The 6,694-nt window shown below is 37.4% G+C and overlaps 1 protein-coding gene across 1 annotated transcript in view; it reads right to left on the bottom strand.

Moving 5' to 3' along the window:
• The window catches only part of ARMC2 (armadillo repeat containing 2), an 87,879-nt gene that overhangs the window by 17,572 nt on the left and 63,613 nt on the right, over positions 1 to 6,694 (bottom strand).

Raw genomic sequence — 6,694 nt, 5'->3', positions numbered from 1 at the left:
GCACAAAATGGAAGAATACAAAATGTTACACAAAATCCAGAATCTAGTAGAAAATCACTTAAAAACCAGAAGAGATTATACTTGACGCCTCCATCCATCTATCCATTCCATCAGCAATCATTTACTGAGCATCCGCTGTGTGCTTCTGAATGTGGCTATTGCTCAAAGCAGCAGGGCGATGCTAGGATTTCACTGTGCTCCGTTCTCTCTTAAGTCAGCAGACATAAATCAGGCATTTGAGTTCTGTGCTGAGTGGGGGAAGAGCCAGTTCTACAAGGGCAAAGCAGCAGGAGCTGGAAAGAATGAACAAGCTGAGGGCTTATTGTGTCGCCTGCCTGCCCGGTCAGGGGTGCAGACCAAGGCCAGGGTCGAAAAAAGGAGCAAGCTCAGCCAAACGCTTTCGGCACCCACTGGGAATGTGCCTGTAGAGGGGCTGGGAAGAGAGCCACAGGACGTGCTCCTGCCAGGCAGGAGGCAGAGAAGGAGCAGGGAGCCAAGTTGCCACATAAAGGTGCCAGGGTAAGGAGTGGGTGGGCCTCCCTAACCAACCCTCATTGGCCCCAAAGAGGGTGGAGGGGACAGAGAGGTCATGTTATCTCTGGACTGCTGCACGGCTGTGGTTACTTTAAAGATGAACGGTTAGAAAATGGCAGATGTTTGTGTGTTTTCAGCCCACACTGTCCAGACATTCCAGGTCGCATTTTCAACACCACGATGCCTAAGCACTTCAAATGAGACAGTGCTCACATGGCTGGAGACAGCTGCTTACCCTCAAAGAAGTCTGAATGGAATGAGGGAGGCATGACTTTCAAAGCAGCACAAGCAAGGACATGTCTGGTGATTCCCACACAGTGTTTACAAAGGTTCTGATGGTTGTTCTGCATCTGAAAGTTCTGTCTTAAACGCCCCCTTCCCAAGAAAAACAAAACAAACAAACAAACAAACAAACGACCATTTCTAAAAGTAGAGAGGCTTAGACAGACAGTTATTCAATGGGCACAAGTGATGGGAATGCAGATAAAGGTTATTCTTTTTGGACCGTGACCATGGCAAAAATATTGCCAGTCTTAAAATTGAGGCCAGTAGATATTTACAAAAGAAATGGGAGAAATCCCTTCATGTTCTTTCAAAAAAAAAAACCCAAATGTATTTTGCTGAGATGCTACATACAGCAACGCTGACGTCAGAGGCACCTCCTGAGGCAGCTCTGCTTTGGCAAGGCTGCTATCCACCGTGCTCATTCCTTTGTTACTCAGCCCATCTGTCTGCACATTTGGTTTGAACCAAATGCAGTTTACACCATAAAGCATATAATCCGTGCATATTTCTTAAATGAGATTTGTTGTTTAATTGAATTTTGGTTCACATTTTTAATAGATATCTTACCTAATGCTAAAGTTTAGCATTCAAACTGCATTAAGCCAACTAACATGTTATGTTTTCGTCTCAGTTTTTGTGTATGGGAACTGGAGTTATTAGTTGTACTGTGGATCTTGGACAAATTAATCTCATAGACACAAGCCAAAGACGTTTCCCTTATTCTCCCTGAGGGAGTCCTTCATTGGAGCTGGGAGAAGTGTATTCCTGTTTTCTGAGACTGTTGATGAACCAGAGACCCCTGGCTTATCCCATGACCATCCTGTACAGACAGGCCCAAATCACTGAAGGGCTGTGTGCAAAGAGGGATGGTGCAAATCTGACCACGTTTTATTTTAAATGAACAAACCTCCCTCAAATTTATCTGTTGCAAACTTAGAAAGTTTAGATATGGGTACTGAACTTTCTCAAAGCAGGACATCTGCAGGAATATTTGGTGATTATTTTAACAATAAAATTGGGTGATTGCTTCACGAACAAATCAACAACTCATGGCTGACCTGGCCAACTGACATTAATGAGGTCTCCCTTTGACAGACAGCTCAAAGGGTCCCACAGAAGGCCCTGTGCACACCTCTCCCAAGTTGCCCACTCTGACAAGGGCCCGAAGCCTCATCATTTTGACAGCTATCAACATATTATCAATGCTATAGGTGTGCTTGGTCTCAGGACAACTTGTTTTGACACAAGTCTGGCAGAGAAAATTCATGGAAGAGTCTAGGGCGTCATCCCATTTTCTCTAGCTAAGAAAGCATGCCTCAGCCTCTGGTGCAAAAGGCAAAAGGCATTTGGTTGTCACCACTTACTGGAGAGACACACCAATTGGCCTAGCTTGCCAGTTTGGTTCCTGCTTTGTAAGTGAGATTCACTTTCAGCCACGTGCCTATAGAGAGAGACTGACCCTGTGTGGCTGATTTGATTAATCACTTAAAAAAATCTCTTGAGGTTTTGTAGAAAACACTCTGCTTTCAATGTTGGAGAAAAAATGTTGCAAGGAACCACCTTAATAATTTATACCCTAGGTTCCCAAGCCTGCTGTTCATTTGAATCACTTGTGGAACCTCTTAAAAATAGGTTCTTGGGCTCCATCCCAGACCTGAATGGAACCTCCCAGGGTGGGGCCTGAGAACCTGTATTTTTAAAACTCCCCAGGTAATCTTGATGATAAGCCAAGTTTAGGAGCCACTGATCTAAATCAAGAAAGAATTAGCAATTTCACCATCTTACTACCTACTGTTTTTATAATATCACCTTTCAAGAATAACCTAAATCCATGTTTCTTGTAAATAATTCTCACGACACAGATGCATAGAAAATAAAAGTGAAAAACTCATGCCCGACCTCTTATTATCAGCTGACTTGATATAGACCAATTTTAAAAAGACCTGTTCTTACATGCTGAAGTCAGACTTTACCTTGACAAGAGATGAATATGCATAATGTCAAAAACTGGGAAAATTTTTTGCTTTTGTCATTCTTTCATATAATTTCTTTTCCTTTCTTTTCCCCTTTAATAGGAAACAACAGCAGATGGAAGAGGAAATATTCTGCTTCTCCCAGAAGCCATCAGCCCTGTTGCTTACCTGTTTCTGAGCACTACTTCCCCCTTGGTAGACTAGGGAAACAGCTGCCCACAGTTTCCTGCACAGCTCCTCACCTGGTTGATAAGATCGCTTAAAGAGGTGTGTGTCTTTCTTTTTTTTTTTTTAAGATTTTTGTTTCTATGTTCCGTGAAAATAGAGTTAGCCATAAACATGATTTAATTGAAAAATAAAATCTCTGCTGATTCTAAATGTAGTCCTCAGGCTTTTGAGACAGAGGCAACTTGTTTAATCTCTCAGAACAAAGCCGCCTTCCGACAGTTTAATTACTTGGTGATAGCTGTGTGTAGTAAGAGATGATGTTTGAAGCCTCCAGAGTCTATGTCTACAACCCAGGTTAGTCTTGCAGAAATGTTTCCTGGAGCTGAAACAGATACAGTTATAGAAAGGGATCATTCTATTTAAAACATTGCTGGATAGATGATGCATGTTCCAAAGGTCAGTTCAACACCACAACTGTCCAAAATAATCTCAGTAGCAAAGGTTTTAGCCACTGCAGATTAATATACTCACATAAAAACATGGTGTGCAATTTCTGGAAATTACTTTTATTTCTAGGAAAGGGGGAAAAACAAATCGTATTCAACTGGCCACCTAGGCCAGGAGGAACGTGAACCTAAGATGCCGTGCTGGTCCAAAGTAATTTAAACTCCATCGCTTCTGTTTTACGATTGTGCATGGCAACTCACCAATGTGAAAGGTGTGGGGAAAAATTCTTATCATTTCCTCCTCCAAACTGGGAAGAAAGTAAATATTTATATAAGAAGTACAAGAGTACTTATAGAAGTACTAGAGAAAAAAATATTTTATAATACTTTACAGATTCCAAAACATCTCACATACTCAAAATTCATTCTTTCGACACTTATCATGAGCCTACTATGTCAAGTATCATCTCAGGTTTATCAAGACAGGGCTTGTGTCCTTTCAGAACTCCTAGTCGTGGGTGAGGCAGCTACACAAATGATAGCCATCTGGAGATCACAAAAGAAATATTTACAAAGACCTATGGGAGCTTTGGGTTAGTGATTTTAGGAAGTAGTTGGGACACCTAACTACTTCTTTGTAGCCTGAACAATTTCCCTGCTCTCCTAAAATAGTTTGGTTTTGAGGAAAGTATAAATTATGTATCTGTTTCTCTTACTAAAAAAAAAAAGTCAAAGATGGTTCAAAATGGTAAAATTTCATTCTTTAATACAACAAAAAGACAGTAGAGAATCAAAGTATGATTTTAATAAAGTTAACGACATGTTCTTATACAAATAAAAAATTAACACATTTATAAATTATTTTGTCTCATTAATGAGGGATCCAATAAAATGGTAAAGTTGGTTCCAAGAACAGTCAAAAAACTAGGTGTTTACAGCATTAAAAAGAAGGTTGGAATAAGATTACTAGGTTAGATACACACTTGGCTAACAGCCTACAGGTTAGTAAAACCATGACTTTTGAGGATATCTTGTCCACCAGAGAGAAATCTATGAATTATTTTGTAACTTTATAGTGTCTGAGTTCTAATCAAATGGTAAATAGCAAGTTTAAACACAGACACATTCTCAAGAATGAAACCCTGCCTGTTAAACAATGCCCCAGCATGACTTTGTCAGGACATGTAGCCTCTTACCCCACACCTTATTTCTAAATTTTGGATAATTTTTCTTAATAATAGTGAAGTGGTTAAGATCACAGACATACTGCCTGGGTTCTTAGCTCTGGGTGTACTAGCTGGGTGTACTAATTATGTTAAAGTCTTTAAAATTATGCACTGATGAGGGAAGAAGTGACTAGTCTTGGAAGGCTTCACAGAGAAGGGGACATGAGAGGTGCATCTTGAAATATAAATTGGCTCTTGAAGATGAGAAGTGACAAGAGAAATTTCATCAAAGAGCCCGTTAGGCCCTTCTCACTAAGGGCCTATTCATGTTCAATTTTATTTTGGACTTTTTGGGTCTCACTTTTAATAAGTTTAGTTATGAGGTTCCCCGGCCAATTGCAAGCAAGTATGTAATTGCAATAGGTAGGTAATCATACCTAAAATCAGAGGTAACCGTTAGAAAGGGAAGAGAGAAATCTAAAAAAGAAGACACAGACATTTAAAGAACCTCATCAATAGACTCATGTTCCTAGTATGAACAAAAAGCCTCTAGAGCAGTAATTAATGCTTATAATAGTGACTTCTGGCATCAAAAAGAGGCTAAATTATTTTTAATATCTTCTAAGAGAGCAAGAAATTATGTAATATATGTGAATATGATTTTCATCACCATGATTAAAATAAGTTTGGTTATTAAGGGGATTAATTAGGCACTTCCTTAACGGTTCTGAATAAACGACATGTTACTATACGTAGTTTGCAAGGTGCTCTTTATCCTATTTTGGACCAAAATAATTTTAATAGAAACATAAAATTATAATATAAATCGATAGAGAAAAATATGGCTTTTAAACAACAATTTTGTTTGGCAGGTAACTATTGGTCTGAAGTGAAAAGAAGTTCAGTAACAAGTGTGGTAAAATTTTATGCCAATGAACTTTAAGACTTTTAGTCCCTGGAACCAGAAGAAGCATACCCTTAATCATACTGTTATCTCAAGTGTCTCATATTGGCAAGATACCAGAATTTTTGTCTGTTTATTAAACATGGCCATCCCCTAAGCTACAATCAGAGGAATAGCAATGCCATAAAACTATAGGGCTATTTGTCAGTACTCAGCTGATGGGTTTTCTTCCTTTTTAACAAAATTACAGGTTATGACAACTTAAAATCAAACTATTAAAAAGAAGTGCTTTCTTTCATACACACTTGAAAATTCTAGTGCAAGGTAAAGAGGTCTTTTCTCCAGTTCCAGATATCTAAGTCATTCATGATCAAAACAGCAAAGCAAATAATAATAATAATAATAATAATAATAATAATAATGGTAAAATAAAATTACAACAAAAATCCAGAGTGCAAATCCATAAAATAAAATTACAAAATAAAACCCACAACTAAATCTTTTTTTAAGTTTAATCTAAAAAATTCTTTTAATGCTATAGTAAACTTTTCCACCATTTTAAGTTTTTCCTTAAAATAGAAAACCAAGAATAGGTGTGCCTAAGCTTTTCATAGGGTTAATTCACTTGTCTAAAGATTACAGTTCTGACAATATATTGTACCAAAATCTAAACTAATAAATGCTAATGCTTAATGGACACTTACATTAACGGCAGATTGTGAATACTTTAAGGTAGATTAATCAAATTTATTCTTTGACATGGAAAATTCTGTACCTTGAAATCATTCTAAGTGTGTAATTTAGAGAAAATACAAAATGCATAGGGGAAAGCATTTGTAATCCAAACAGAATCAAAAACTTAACTGCATACTTATAAATCAATTTTTAACAATTAAATAAAAACGTAACCCTTTAGGCAATGTTTTATCATCTTTAAAATGTAATAATGGTATAATAAGAACATAGAATTTTCTCTGTCATCTATATAACCAAAAAGAAACCAGTAACCTTTTAATAAATATCTAATAGTGTAAAATTTGACAAATTTAGTCATTCTCAGCAGGAGTACTTGGCTGGGTAAAAATAAGTTCAGTGCTATTTGTGGCAAATAGGGATTATGTTTTGAAGTGGTTTTGATGTGACTAATATAATAATAACAATCACAATATTCTTAGTATACACATAAATTATTTAATTGAAAACTTATGAAACATGTGA

Source organism: Pteropus alecto, unplaced genomic scaffold, assembly GCF_000325575.1.
Source record: "Pteropus alecto unplaced genomic scaffold, ASM32557v1 scaffold79, whole genome shotgun sequence".
Classification (NCBI taxonomy): domain Eukaryota; kingdom Metazoa; phylum Chordata; class Mammalia; order Chiroptera; family Pteropodidae; genus Pteropus; species Pteropus alecto.
Note: the sequence above shows the minus strand (reverse complement) of the source record. Positions and strands in the feature narration are given on the sequence as shown.